Source organism: Tamandua tetradactyla, chromosome 1, assembly GCF_023851605.1.
Source record: "Tamandua tetradactyla isolate mTamTet1 chromosome 1, mTamTet1.pri, whole genome shotgun sequence".
Taxonomy (NCBI): domain Eukaryota; kingdom Metazoa; phylum Chordata; class Mammalia; order Pilosa; family Myrmecophagidae; genus Tamandua; species Tamandua tetradactyla.
The window spans coordinates 113,245,908-113,261,639 of NC_135327.1; the positions used below are offsets into that span (position 1 = coordinate 113,245,908).

At 38.0% G+C, this 15,732-nt stretch overlaps 1 long non-coding RNA gene across 2 annotated transcripts in view; it reads right to left on the reverse strand.

The window, feature by feature from the left end:
• Positions 1–12,020: 12,020 nt before the first annotated feature.
• The window catches only part of LOC143651884 (uncharacterized), a 115,443-nt gene continuing 111,731 nt past the window's right edge, over positions 12,021–15,732 (reverse strand). For both annotated transcript variants that reach the window (XR_013160308.1, XR_013160309.1), the window contains exon 4: positions 12,021–13,943. This is a non-coding gene — a long non-coding RNA (uncharacterized LOC143651884). The remainder of the gene's footprint in view (positions 13,944–15,732) is intronic.

Below are 15,732 nucleotides of genomic sequence, written 5' to 3' on the forward strand. Positions count from 1 at the left end.
AATTAAGTGAGATATCATTTATATCTTTATTTAATCCATTGAAAATAGCAATGTTGGCAAGGTGAGATGAAAGGGTGCCTCTCATACAATAGTAGTCTGAATGAAAATTATAACAATTTTATGAGACACCTTTGCCATTTAAATCAAAAGCCTTTAAGTGTTTCATATCATGACCCAATAATTAAACTTCAAGGGAAGTTATCCTTCAGAAATAATCAAATTTTCACCAATATATACATGTCAGGAGTTGAGGGCAGCAGTATTTCTAAGAGTAAAAACTTTGAAAACAATCTATACTTTCAATAATTAGGAATGGTTGGATAAATTTTTTACATGATTATGAAATGTTATTTTACAGTCATTAAAAATTTGTACTTGAATCACCCAGGGGAAATGTTAATTAAGAAAAGTGGACCTAAACAGATTAAAATGATTGTCAAAGGAAAAATACAACTATGGAGAGATAAAAGCCTAAAAGAAAATACATCAAAATGCTAAAATGTGGTTATTTCTGAAAAGCAATTTTGGAGGTGCTTTTTAAATTATTTTATACTTCTGAATTTTCCAAATTATCTATAATGAACTTGTGCTGCTTTTATAAGCAGGCAATATATTTCAAAAATCATGAATGGTGATTGAAGATAAATAGCATTCTTTACTCATCTGTGCATAGAAATAGCGAGTGATATTAGTAAAACCATTTGAAATTTTTAGACCATATTAACCGCTATGTGTTCCCTTTGACTTTCAAAGAGCACCTGCCACAGCCTAAAACATTCCATGTAATACAGTCAATGAGGAGGTTATTAATGTACTTTTGTAATTTTCTTTTTCTAGGATAAAATAGCCCTGTGATCTTTGAGGGTCCCCAGAAAAAACACCTGCTCTTAATTTCAGCCTTTCTTCTAAAATCTTTTCTGTTATTAGTTTTACCATCACCTCTTTCAAAGCAATTGTAAGAGAGCTACCTTTGGTTACACAACTCTTCAGAAGCTCTACAAAATTTAATAAAACAGCAAACATATATTCAGCAACCATTTTAGACAATTACATGCAATGTTCAGTCTCACTACATAAATTTGGAAAATTGGAGCCCAGACATTTCTTTGAACTCTGATGAAAGAAGTAATTCCTATTCCAAGCAATACTGGTGGCTTTTGGAACCATCACTGTAAAAAAAAAAAAAAAAAAGTCTTTATTAATTTACTCCACTAGATGGCAGACTTGAGTTTTTTGAGCTTTGTTTTTTTTTTTTTTTTTTGCTGTAAAGAGCACTCCCAAGTTATTTTACATGTAAGAAAATTTAGTAATTTCTAAATATTAATCAAAAGATTAAGAAAAACAAGACCACAAGAAGGTAAAACAAGCCTTAAAATGCAAAAAAAGGAATGTAAACAAGCAAATGGTAAGTATTTAAGAATAGCACCTGAAACTGATAATATTAAGTATATGTTTTTAGATGTGTAACTCACTCCCTTTCACACTTTGCTTCCTTTGGGACGTTCAAAAGATAGCCACAAAGGAAGTGAGGTAATCAACTTTGAAAAACAATATTGGCATGTCCTAGATCATGAATCAAACATGAAAATTAAATAAATATCCATGATATTTATAATTCTTGGCTATCAATGATTATATAAATTATTTTTATTCCTAATGGTGATCCATTCATTTTTCTCTCATTTCATAAGCATTATTGGCCCTCTTTGTGCAGGCACTGTGTGATCCAGATGTTAAGTAACGCTAAAGCTTATGCATTTCACAATCCTTTCCTACCTATGATAAATTGAGCCCCAGAAAGGTATCATGGTGTACTGGTTTGAAAGGATGTATGGACCCTAGAAAAGCCATGTTTTAATCAAAATCCCATTTCATAAAGGTAGAACAATCCCTATTCAATACTGTATGTTTGCAACTGTAATCAGATCATCTCCCTGGAGATGTGATTTAATCAAGAGTGGTTGTTAAACTTAGGTGACGACATGTCTCCACCCATTTGGGTGGGTCTTGATTGGTCTACTGGAGTCCTATAAAAAAGGAAACATTTTGGAGAATGGCCGATTCAGAGACAGCAGAGAAGAATGACATAGCCATGAGAAGCAGAGAGCCCACAAGCCAGCAACTTTTGGAGATGAAGAAGAAAAACAACACCTGGGGAGCTTCATGAAATAGGAAGCCAGGAGAGAAAGCTAGCAGATGACGCCTTGCTCGCCATGTGCCCTTCCAGCTGAGAGAGAAACCCTGACTGTGCTCACCATGTGCCTTCTCACTTGAGAGAGAAACCCTGAATTTCATCGACCTTCTTGTATCTTTCCCTGGATGTCTTTGATTGGACATTTCTACAGACTTGTTTTAATTGGGACATTTTCTTGGCCTTAGAACTGCAAACTAGCAAGTTATTAAATTCCCCTTTTTAAAAACCATTCCGTTTCTGGTACACTGCATTCTGGCAGCTAGCAAACTAGAACACATGGCTGATCATGTTACCCATTGAGACAGTAACTGAATGAGAACTCCATCCCTAAGCTCCTTCTAATACACCTCTCACCAGCACCCTGTTGCAGTTCTACTGTGTAGATGTAGCAGAAAACATACAACTCTCAGCCTGACATTTTCTAATTTGCAGCATCATTATATCTTAGCTCATTGAGCAAGAATTTCTTGGGGATAATCACACCTGTATGTCAAAGTCCAATTCTCACAATTATTATTTCATTCCTTTTACAAATATTTCTTGGATTTCTACTATGCCCTAGGCACTGAATTGGATTAAGATGAAAGAGTTGTCATTGACCTCCAAAAGCTATAACCTAGTGAAAAGAGAGAGATGGCAGGGGCGAGAGGAGGTTATGTGTGGTATACGGAACTATGACACTAGGTATTGTGATTTCAAAAATGGAACTCAGAGCCCTGGTGACCTACTAGAAAAAATTTTGCCTCCTCCCCCTCAACCTTAAGGTCTGCTGGTCAGCAGGTCTTAGTTCCAAAAGAAGAAGTGCTTTTACCAGACACAGTATTGATTCCATTGAACTGGAAGTTAAGATGGCTACCCAACCACTTTGGGATCCTCATATCTCTGAATCAACAGGTAAAGAAGGAAATTACTGTTCTGGCTGGGGAGACTGAACCTGATTATCAAGGGGAAATAGGAATCCTACTACACACTGAAGGTAAAGAAGTTTGCCTAGGAATAGGAGATCCCTTAAGACATGACTTCATACTACCGTGCTCTGTGATTAAAGTCAAAGGGAAATTGCAACAATCCCGGCAGGACTGCCCAGGGCCCAGAAACAACAGGAATGAAAGTTTGGGTCACCTCATCATGGCCAGCTGAGGTACTTGTGGAGCGTAAAGGGAATATGGAATGGGTAGTGGAAGACGGTGGTGATAAATATAAGCTATGACCACATGACCAGTTACAGAAATGAAGACTGTAATGGTTATGCAAATTTCTTCCTTGTTTTGTTATAAAGATGTTTGTGTGTAGACAAACATATATCCCCTCATCCTATGACATGTTTTATTAACTCTGTTATAGTTTTTAAGTTACAGGTTTTTACATTTAAGAGTGACTATTACCCAAGGACTCATACCCTCTTCTGAGGAAAGAGTTAGTGCATTTCTGGTTATGTGCTGAGTATTGTTAAGCAAAAAAAAAAAAAAAAAGACTTTTTATTTAAAGATTATGTTTAGTTTAAGGAGATGTGTACATGTGCCAAGTTGACAATGGTAGACTATGATGGTTCATGTGGAAATTTGGCTAGGTTATGGTATCCAGTAGTATGGTCAAGGAAGCACTGGCCTCATTGTTTACTGTGAGGGTATTCTGTAGATTTAATCATCAGTCAGATGTTTGCATCTGTGATTGCATCTTCAATCAACTAAGGAGCTTGCCTTCAACAATGACAGAAGTCCCATCCAATCAGCTGAAGGCCTTAAAGAGAGAACTGATGATTTCAGCAGTCAAAAGGGAGAATTTCCATCTCTATTTCAGCCAGCCAACTTCTCCTAGGAATTCATCAAAAATTTTTATTGGAGTTCCCAGCTTGCAGCCTGCACTACAGAATTCAGACTTGTCATTGTCATGAGCCAATTCCTATAATAAATTTCATGATATTTATTATCCCATATTGGTTCTGTTTTCCTGCAGAACCTTGACTAATACTGCCCATAATGAAGGGACAGGTTTGAAAGACCTCAAAGCCTTTCTTCACAGTAAAGTGATCATCCAAGTATTGAATCCAAGCTCATCCCACTGCAAAGTCCACATCTTTAAGCTCCAAGCTAATTTATACATACTTTTTCTAAAATAGTATGTTTACAGCATATTAGGCTTCTAGGGTCATAAATTCTAATAAGAAATCTATATTTCTTATAGACGTAAAATAACATGTAGCTCAGTTGCAGACGTAGGTATATATAAAATAACTATAAACTACATATATAAATAAATGCAGAGCAAAAGTTCTAGGAGGTCTTCAGGAGGCATTATTTATAGCTGAGAAGAATTAGTAAAGAGTCTATGTGTGATGTGACACTTGAGCAGTCCTTGAAGGGGTGACAGGATTTCATCTGGTGATAATGGGAGAAAGCAACAGTACAGAAATCACAGATTAGGAAGCCGTATCAGTGAGTAGTTCATTGTGATTAATGTTAATACTTACTTATTAATTTAAAACAAATATTTATTGAGCATCTACTATATTCCTGCTAAAGTCCAAAGTTTTAGGAGTGAAAAAAATATATTTTTTAAATCACTGCTTCTGAGATATAAGGTAAATAAGTGAGGAAGATATGATATGTAGTACAATGGTAAATGAGTAAAGAAGGTCAAACCGTGTATGGTTTGTGCTGGAAGACAGACATCAAGAAGGAGGAGCAAGGAAAAGGACAAGCATTCCAGTAGAGAGAACAGCAAGTACCAAAGTCCTGAGACAAAAGAACACAAAGAGGAATAAGAGGAAATAAAATTAAAAAGAGAGATTGGAGGTTATAATGATTTGGAGCTGTGTGTGCTCCAGAAAAACATATTTTTAAACCTAACCCATTCCTCTGGGAATGAACCCATTCTATGTAGGACCCTCTGATAAGGTTACTTCAGTTAAGTTGTAGCCCACCTCAATCAGGAGGGGTCTGAATCCTGTTCCTGGAGTCCTTCAGAGGCAGAATGAAATTCAGACATAGGAAAAGAGAGCAACAGACAGCGTAGCCAGTGGTTGAACATCAGTGGGACCCAGAAGAGTAGGGAGAGCTCAGGAATGCTGCTGTGTGCCTTGCCACATGACGAGCTAAGGACCAAGGATCACCAGCAGCCACTCTCCGATGCCAGTGTTCCGGAAGAAAGCATCGCATTGATGATGCCTTGATTTGAACTTTCTCAGCCTCAAAACCATGAGAAAATTAATTCCCACTGTTTAATTAGATCCATGCTATGATATTTCCTTGAGCAACCTAGGCGGAGAATAAACAAAGGCACAGAGACTGATATTCTGACAGCAGCTAAAACAGTTCCCAGATTTAACTGTAACTACAATTCAGAGGTATTTGGACTCAGAAGCCTCCCTGGAAGGACACTATCTTGTGTATATTCCATTCTACCACAATAAAAGGACAACTGTCCTCCTAAGGGTTATCTGTACACGTTTCTTCCAGTCTAGGTCAGAGAAGCAGTTTAATTCTCTAGCACATTCTCTGGAGGAAGAGATGTATTTGATGAATTAAAAATGTAGATGGTTCATTGGTGTAGTGAAAATGGCCCTGACTCTCCATTCAAACTGTGAAAAGTTCCAGCAAGCTCCTGCCACTGTGCTTGGGGACAATGAAGGTATCTGATCTTAATCAGTAGTGATTATTCCTTGGTCTGATTCTAAATCTCAACAGTCTGCATTTGCTGCTGTGAAAATACAGGTGTCCTGCATCCTCATGTCATGGATGTGAACTACCAGCGATGTCCCGTGCACTGTGTCCACCCCGTCTGTGCTCAGCTCAGGTCCTCACTGAATGAGTCCTCATCATTGAGTAGACCAGACTCAGTGCAGCCTTGTGATGATCACCTCCTTTGGTTTCTGTATCATCTTAGATGATGGCTCCCATGCTAGCAAAGTTATGGGTCAAGAAATATGCAGAGCTATTCTTCTTGTCGGAAACAGGAGGGAAAGCAGGGAGCAGTAAAAGACACAAATTTGCAATTCAAGATTGCAGACTGATCATGTACATATATATCTCCTCTCCCTCCCCAGATACCATTTTAATTTATGCTAATTTAATGATTCATCCCTTTACACTAAATAAAGTTATCTTGAATTAAAATTCAGCCATTTCTGAATCCAGAAAGCTGAGACCGTTTCACAGATTCCTTTTGGCTGCAGTAAAGGCTAGAAGCAAAATGTAGCCCCTGCAAGGTCTTAAAGCCAGAAACATTGTTTCCCAGAATAGAGAGGATATACAACAGTAGTGCATGCCTGGGAATTGCAGGTTACTGCTTTATGTGACTTTCTGAGCTTTTCCTCTTTGGATCCCTGCTCTTTTCATTGCTGTTTTTGGAATGGAATTGAGTCTCTAGTTATTTCAAGAGAACCACAGATGAGCTCATCAGCCCCACTAAACCACCTGAGCACACAAGTACAAAGGAATATCTCTGAGTCTTTAATAATTGGTTCTTGTCCTTCTCCTAAAATCATCACTAATTGAGGCTGAATTGCCAGTGCAAATACTCAGTAGAAATCACCTAATGACATTCATTTGCTGGGTGAGAAGAATAGTGACTCTAGTTCATTCTCCTCTAAAACACAGTGATTCTTTACTCTGCTTCTTCCAGAATTCTGCCAGCATAATATTTGTCTGTAATTCTTATTAGTAAAACAAGGAGATATCATGGAAAGAGAATGGTATCGGCAAATGCCCGTTGAATCATCATGAATATCAGACTGAATTTCAGGGCATGAATTTTTAATTCTAAGAAATAAACAGTCAGAACAATAAAATTTTTGATAAATCTCCATACCAAAATGCAAAACTGCCATTGAATAATGCAACCTTACCTATACTGTGGAATAGAATAAGATAAGCATTCGGACTTAGCCTACAACAAACTATTTAGTGCCCAGATACCTTCTGGCCTAACCAAATATTTTTCGTCATTTCAAAGGAAAGTAAACATTTTTTAATAATCCAAATTGTCCTTCTAAATTGCATGCAAATTGTAGCTGAAAGTTTCCTTTATGAGAATCTCTGCGTATGATTTTTTTAATTCACTGTAAAAAATCTATAAAATTATACTTATGAACATGAACAAAGATGCCAATACAAGGAGATGATCAATGGATTGAGTGAGAATATTAAGAAGTTTGATAAAGAAAACATAAGGCAATAGACATATTTTCTTGTGGACAGGGACGGTCTTAAAAGCTATAAAGCAAAATACTCATAATTTTGACATTGTCAAAATTGAAAACTTTTATACGGCCCAAGACAACCTGATGAAATTAAAATATAAGTAACAGACTAAGGGAAAATGTTTCCATTACACACAGAAGACAAAGGATCAGAATCTAGAATATAAAAGAATACAAATTACCCAATAAAAAATGAGCAAATACTATATACAAGCAACTCTCAGATAAGAGGAAAGTATATACATGTGTCCCCACATCATTAAAAATCACAGAATTAAATATTTAAAACCTGTAAGATTTCACCTTTACCCATCAAATTTAAAAGTTTGATAAGATCAAGATTTGACTAGGTTATGGGAAGGCGGAGACATGAATATGTGGCATTGAGATTAGAAACTCGTACAGTGCATCAGTTTGATGAATTTGCCTAAGACCAGTAAGTCCTTTCTCTGAATCTATCCCAGAGAAATACGTGCATACATCCACAAGAAGATAAACTCAGGGACACTGGATTTAGAAGTGTTTATATGGCAAAGATTGTATTCAGTGAAACATTATTTCTGTGATGCTTAAAGGATATTAAGCAGCAACCAAAAAAACATTCCTGAATCCCCTAGACAAAACTCTAAATTAAGGGAAGTTGATCAAACGTCTTTACTATGGATGTCCCTGAGCTTTAAACATGGTACTCTGCACTGAATTTCAAAGGTCCTGTAGCAGACAGCATGTCCCAAACTTATTGAACCACTAAAATCTTCTTTCATGGATGCAAGGAACTATGGTTTATGGAATGCACTCTGGAGATGCTAAGCTACTTTATGATTTTTACATCTAGGGATCTCTTTCCACAGTCTAAGAAATTAGTGGTCAGGTAGATTGAACAACGGGTGAATAATGGAGAAATAAAATGTTGTGGACTTTTCTCATAACAAATACAGAGTCAGCTTCGATTCTTGGACCATGAACCACCACCACCACCCCACCCCCAAAAAAGTACAGAGTAGGAGGATGTGAACTAAAGAACAGTGCAGGGTATAGGGCAGGGGGTTTCTTTTATATTGTTTTGTTTGGGGTTGTTTTATTTCCGTTGTTTGTAATATGGAAGAGACATGTATATGTTTGTGGGTTGTTGGGAATGAGTTAGAACGAGGGAAATTTTTAATACTCATCTGAGGAGGAGATGAAGAAAGATGCATTCCTGACAGAGGAAAATATTAGTCTTGCCAAGAGGAGGGCAAGTTCCATCAGTTGTGGAAGAGTTCAGAATGTGGACCCAGAGAAACTAGAAAATATAAGGGAGACAAAATAATTCTAAAGCAGATTGATATGCTTCCAGCTCATTTTCCAATAGGGGGAAGATTACCTTCAATGAGTGAGGAAAAGTTGGTGTGCCAAGGGTTGAGGTGAGAGGGGACAGGTGAAAGAAGAAACAGTAGCGGGGGGAGAAAGATGACTCACATCATGGGATTTTGTTCTTCTTCCATCTCTTTGGCCACTGGCTGCAATATTTTCCGCAGCTTTCGCTTGCTTACCATTTATTCCAAGTTTTGTGCACAGTTGACATTTTGTTACAAATACACACAAACTTGAAATGTCTACATTTCTCTAGGTTTTTTTTTTTACAGAGAAAGACATGAACACTTTTTACAACGTCATCTCAAAGTCAGTGAGGCTGAGGGAGGAAGGGGAAGGCATTAAAGGAAAGGGATGGGCATTCTCTTCATTGAGGAAAAGGAATGGAAATTCTTTCAGAGGAAGATGTATCAAAGACTTTTAAAAACAATAATTAAGTCCAGCCTTCAGGTGTAGATTTGACCGCCTGCATCAATAGAACATGTAAAATGATAAATTCAATATATGGATGCCATTAAAATTTTTCAAATATTGCTGTGAGATCCTGACGTAGAACAATTAAGACCTGGTCTTCTCCGAAAATAGTAAGAAACATCCAATACGTGTCAGTACTTCTGATTTCCACAAGAGAGCAGCACACCCTCAGTTTTGAAAAACACACTGGCAGGTTTTGCTTTCATTCTTAATTCATTCAAGATTCCTTTTCCTTTCACGCAAAGAGCTGCTAAACACAAACGTTGTTTGGTTTCATCTGGGAGCATTGATATGCACATAATACATTCTTTCCCTATGCAGGCACAGGTGAGGTTTTATTGGACATACGCTTACTATTAGCAAGGAAAGTGGGCCTGACACAGCCAAAGAACATGTTAATAAAATGGAGACAGTGGAGAAGCTGTTTGAGATTATATTATTTCATTGTACACAATCTACTAGAATTAAAAAAAAAAAAAAAGTATTGTTAACCTCCAGAAAATCTGTCTTCTCTTGGGTGAGTATATATCCACCAATGCCTTATAGCAATGTGTACTACTTATGTAAAAAATATGACGAATGAGGATACTGTGTCCAAGCTAAAAATTATTTTTGCAATTTCTTTGGGTCCTTGCTTTTAATAGAAATATATTGTAATGTTTTAATCTTTGCTAAGGATGAAAAATGGGCTAATTTCTATGGTTTATATAGAAAAGTTAAATGGAGGAGAGTATTAATAATAAAAGAAAGTTATTATTATATTTTTAATTTTAATACACAAAATCAAAAATACAATGTTGCAGTGGACATACCTTCCAAATTGGTAGAAATTGTTTTAATTCCACAAAATTAATGTGGTTAAAAAAAGAAAAGGCTTATTGACTGCAGAGACTACTTGGGCATTTTGTAATTTAAGCAATTGTGAATTAATGAAATATCGAAGAACCTTCAAAGTAAAAGCCTTTGTTTTATTTTACCCTTACTAACTATGAAACAGATTTGTTTTGTTAGATTTTATTTTTGTTTCAAATTCCTCCAAGTGTAAGTTGTTTCCCAGAGTGAATTATTTACTAATACATATCATCCTCAAAATAGAAGATTTTCCATCAAACCATTGGCATATACTAAATGCTAAAATTCTAAGAATTCAGCTGTATTGAAAAGCAATCTAAAGTGTTCAGGAGTGAATTACTTGTTCCACAGATAATACTGTCTCTGCACAAAAGAAACGGAAAGGAGGGCTGCGTTGTTCTTTTGATAACAAATAACAGGGACCCTCCCTTATTTTCTCCTTTGCCTGCCCCAGGAACGAAGATGGAAATTTAACGCAAAGCATCCTGGTCCTTGCTCATTATGATTGTTTAAAGTCCTGCCATTTAGGAGATGCGTCTCAATTTATGTGGAAATTGAAGCAGGAAGGTCAGACTGAGCTTTAATCAAAGGTATCTCCCTGCTGAGGCAGGAAGGTTTCCCTCCCCTCATATCTGTGGCTTTAATTTAGATGCTATATATATTTTTAAGGCGCCTGAAGCCATGTCAGAAACTGGCCACAGATGCTGTTCACTTAATCCCTGAAGCCAGCCGAATGTACTGATGTTGTCACTGACAATTTTTTGGCTCTTACAGTATTTTTCGGCTAAAATGGGAGGGATTTTGTCACTGGTGCATGATGAAAAATACAAGGACTTGCCCCTTATTAAGAGATGGCATGTCAGTTGAGCTAGCATTTATAATGCAACCCTAGCAATGAGCGGTCCCTGTTCCTCATAGGAGGCAAGTAGAACTCTTAGCATACTCGGTGCAAGGAGGATTAGCCTGCTCCTAGGGAAATTGTACTGCCATCGTTCCTTTTTGTTCAGAGGCTTTCCACTGCCTACACTTCCCTGCCCTGATCTCTGCCATCAGCTCACGCCTGCCATTCCTCTTCTCAGTGTGTAGTGTCCTCTTCTCTCCTGTCCACCTGCCCTCGTTATTGCACTACCTCTCCCACCTGCCTCTTTATTGATGAAAGGGCCCTTGGCAATCTTCTCCAACCCCTTTGTTTCATTTTACAGTCTAGTGTCCTAGGTGCAATAATTAATTCTACATTGGGTAGAAACTGTTGGTTTCTTCCTGAGAAACCTGGGAAGTCAGATAGTCAGTTCATGGGCTGAGTAGGACATGTCTCCTCCCAGACCTGATATTGGATATTCCACCTGAGTCTCTCAACCCCTAAGGCACTGGAAGGACTTTATGCATTATAAACAAAATGATTTAAAATCAAGCTCTAACATAATATGGGTTTCCAACCCTTATCCTGTAGACATAGATGGTTGAGAGAGTCACAGACAACTCCAGGCAAAACCAGAGAGGTGAATCCAATCATTGCCTCCCTTCTGGACTCCTCTCCCCCACCGTCAGCAAGCCCCCCCCTCCCCCCACCACCACCAGGTACCTTTTCTTCCCCACTCTTTCTCATGGCTGCTTGGCTATCTGTTGCCTGCTAAGGATCATTAATACCACTTAAATTAATGCTGATTCCAGGGAGTTTGCAACTGAAAAGTGAGAACCAAGGAAGATCTGCCATACAACCTTCTGCGTTCTAAATAAAATCTACAAAGTGACCCTGGGATTGTCCAGGATTAGGGGCTTTCAAGAGGATTGAGACCTTCTCAACGTCCTCCTCTTCCTTCACTTCTATAGCCTTTTCCTAATGAAATACCTGCTCTTTTGCTAAAATGTCTTGAACTATAGAATCCTCAAGAGATTAAGTAATAGTGCTTCAGGGACTAGAAAAGACTATTCTTTTAATGCCACAATTATTTCCTCCCTACTTTTTGATTGCAAATATCACCTGCTTTCACTATACAACACCTAGACATTTTAAAACCAATTACTGGAGCCAGAATATTACAATGACAGCACATCCTAATAGCTCTGTCACATGCCCCAGTAGTTAGCTCTTCAGCCTGTCCTATATGGATTGAATCAGTCAGATTCTTATCTGCAGGGCTTGCCTTCTCTAGTCAGGTAATAGCCAGGTTCTCTCTCTCTCTCTCTCTCTCTGTTTTCTTGTTGTTTATAAAACTCTACAAGAGTGGCAAATCAGATTTAAGGAAATGAAAAGGAATTTTTTGTTAAGACATGAGGAGATCTCACAAATAATCAAGAAAGAGTGGTCTAGCGAACCAAGTAAGGGGGTCGAGTCAGAGGAAATGGAGCCAGGAGCATGGCAGAACTCCTTACCCCATCTCTGCTCTGTGCTCTTTAATTACTCTCTCTCTCTGTCACTATGTCTGTCTCCACTAGCTTCATCCTCTCTGCTTCTATGGCCCCCAAAAATTGCAGCCATCAAGCAATCTGGGCTTTATACTATATAGCTCCTGCCATCTGGACAAAGATGGAACCATCTTTATAAGAACAACATTTTAAAACTCCGGCTAAGACTTTGACTGGCTTATGTAGGTAACTTAATCTTGAACCATAAACTGTGCTCATAAGGTATATTTACCTGTCTGTGCTCATTATAAACAGAAGGCCAAGTGGAATTCCAAAAGGTAAAGGGTAATTGTCACAGGCTTAATAATGACCTCCCAAGACATTCAGGCCCTAATCTGTATAACCTGTGTGTTACCTTATATGGCAAAAGTGACTTTAGATGTGGTTAAGGATCTTGGGATGGGATGGGAAGACTAACCTGACCTGGTAGGGCCTAAATGCAACCATAGGCATCTTTATGAGAGGTAGGCAAAATACAGATTAGACCTTGGAGGAGGAGTCACCTAAACAGAGACTGGAGTGATGTGCTTTGTGGATGGAGAAAGAGGCCACAAGCCAAGGAAAAGAGGCAGCCACTAGAGACTGGAAAAGGCAGAAATCAGATTTTCCTGTAGAGCCACTGGAGGGAACACAGCCCTACACACACTTACTTGAGCCCAGTAAAACCCATGTTGGACCACTGGCCTCCAGAACTATAAGAGAGAAAACTCATGTCATTTAAGCCAGCAAATCTGCGGTAATTCGTTACAGCAGCCACAAGAAATTAATAAAGTACTTCTTAAAATACAGGGAAGGATGGCACTGCCCAGGAACAGAAGGAATTCTTAGTTAGCCACCTCAGTACACTAGAGGCCTGCCATAATTCTGAAAAAGAAGCCTAGTCTCGGAAGAGGGTATATCATAGAAATAAGAAATTTCTGACTTCATATTTCATATGCATCCAAAGGAAATATTTTGTGATTGAAATAGATGCAAATCCCTCTGGTTTAAATGGCAAAAGTTCAAAAGAAGTAGGACTGGCTATAAATGGTCATTTGGGAGGGAGTTCAAAGTTAAACAAAGTATAAGGGGAAAAGACCTGAACAAAGATGGAAAGAAAAATATAAAGTCCTAGAAAACATTCCAAACTGGAAATTAGGATTCTGGTCCCAGCTCCCTGAATCTAGTTAGGGCATAGGGTATATCCTCTCATATTCCTGAAATTGTAATAAAAAGAAGAGAAATTGTGCATTTCAGTTCAGTATTGCATTCGGTTGAACGTAACAGAAACCAAACTATGGTGGATTAACCAAATAGGGGTAAATTTCTCTAATTTTCAAAGTCCAGAGGCAGGCAGTCTGTTGGTCCAAGGACTTCACAATGACATCTGTGACTCAGGCTCCTTCTATCTTTCTGCTCTGTCATCCTTAGCAGATGGCTTTCATTTACATAGTTGACCCACTGCTACTCCAACTCCAACTCATTCTGCATTCCAAACAAGAAAAAGCAGCAAAGGCAAAGGGTGAAAGGCTTATTATTCTTTCAAAACCTTCCCTGAAAGCAATGTCTATTTATAAAATTACATTTCCAGGACTATGTTCATCTTTAGCTATCCCCCATTGCAAAAAAAAAAAAAAAAAAAAAAAAAAAGGCTGGGCAACGTAACTGTATTTTTTTAAGCTGGGTACGTTACTTTCTCAAAGAACATTAGAATTTCTTTTAAAAAGTAGAAGAGAATAGACAACTAAAATGTCCACCATTTTCTTGAAAAATTATCAACAGTTTTATTTGTCTCATTGAAAATAATCATTACAGCTTCTCATTGCTATAAAAAAAGACTTTAGTAGTAGAATATATTCATTAAGAACTTTTGGTTACAAGAAACTGAAAGCATCTCAGCAACTTAGGCAAAAAAAAGTAGGGGCAAAGAATTCAGAAATATACTTGGGTAATTCATAAAGGTAAAAAAAAATGTTGACTAGCCTACTTTCAGGAAGAAAAGGAAATAGGATACTATGGTGATGTCTTGGACTTTCTATTCAAATCTGCCAATAATAGGTATAGACCACATTTAGCACCCTAAAATTGCATGATGATAACTACCAGCTCATGCCACAGCTCAGTTTTTATTAGGTCACTGAATCATCCTAACAGCCAGAATTTTCTGAATGACAGGGTATATGATAGTGTCCATTAATCCCTTGGCTGTCCTCCCATTGCCTTGCCACTTTTGCTGTGAAGTGAATTTGGAGGCAATATGTTCACTGCAACAGTGTACGTGACCTTCAGTGAGCTCACAGAGGGTGGGTGGTGCAGTGAAATCAAGAAAAAGAAAATCCAAATCAAGACTAAGCAAATCTATTCAGGTAGAGAAAAATCCCTTACTTCTTCACTGATGGCAGGGACACAATTTAATCAACCTGATTGGCAAGTGCTTAAAGGTACCCTTTGAGATCTTGTGCCAGATTAGGGTTCAGGATCGGGGATGGTTGCTTGAAAAACTGGGCACTCAGCAATGAGAGTAGGCAAGTCTGACCTCGTGAAGGGAAATTCATACAGTTGCATCCATAGCCAGCATAACATCGCTGCCATCATGCCTGCCTCACTCATGAGTCCACAGATTAAGTAACCTACTGTGTAATAAAGGAAAATGACTGATTTCCTGGATCATCCTGTTTACCTGAATACTGACAGCCTCTTCTGCACTGAACGTCTTCTGAAAGGCTTACGTGAAACACAATTGTTTTCATGATCTAAGCTCATTCTGAGCAATCCATCTACACTAGCCCATCCCATAGCCTCCCTGTCTGTAATAAATAGTCTTGCTGTTCCCCAACTCAAACAGTTACTCTTGCCTAGAAATCAGGCCAAATTACCTTTTAAGCAAAGTAAACAGTAAATCATTATGCTTGATGAACTGGCCAAGAAGAGGCTTAATCTTCTTCACTGTCCTTCAAGGCCACTTTGGCCTGGAGGTATAACACTACAGACCATTTCCAGTTTATTTGAGCATTTTATAGAGAATCATATGTTACCCAGGCATAAGTTGTTCTGTGCTTTTTAAAAAATCTTTGTTCAAGTCCTCATAGAAAAATACCCATAAGGTTATTCATAGGGATGGATTGAGAAATCCATGGTGTGATTGTGCAAATAATTTGTTCTGTAAGGCACTGGTTTGATGGGGGAATATTCCTAGTCACACCCAGCTTTAAACTAGATATATCAAATGGCATTAGTTCCTTATGAGTACTTTGAAGTCTGTAGCTATCCAAGG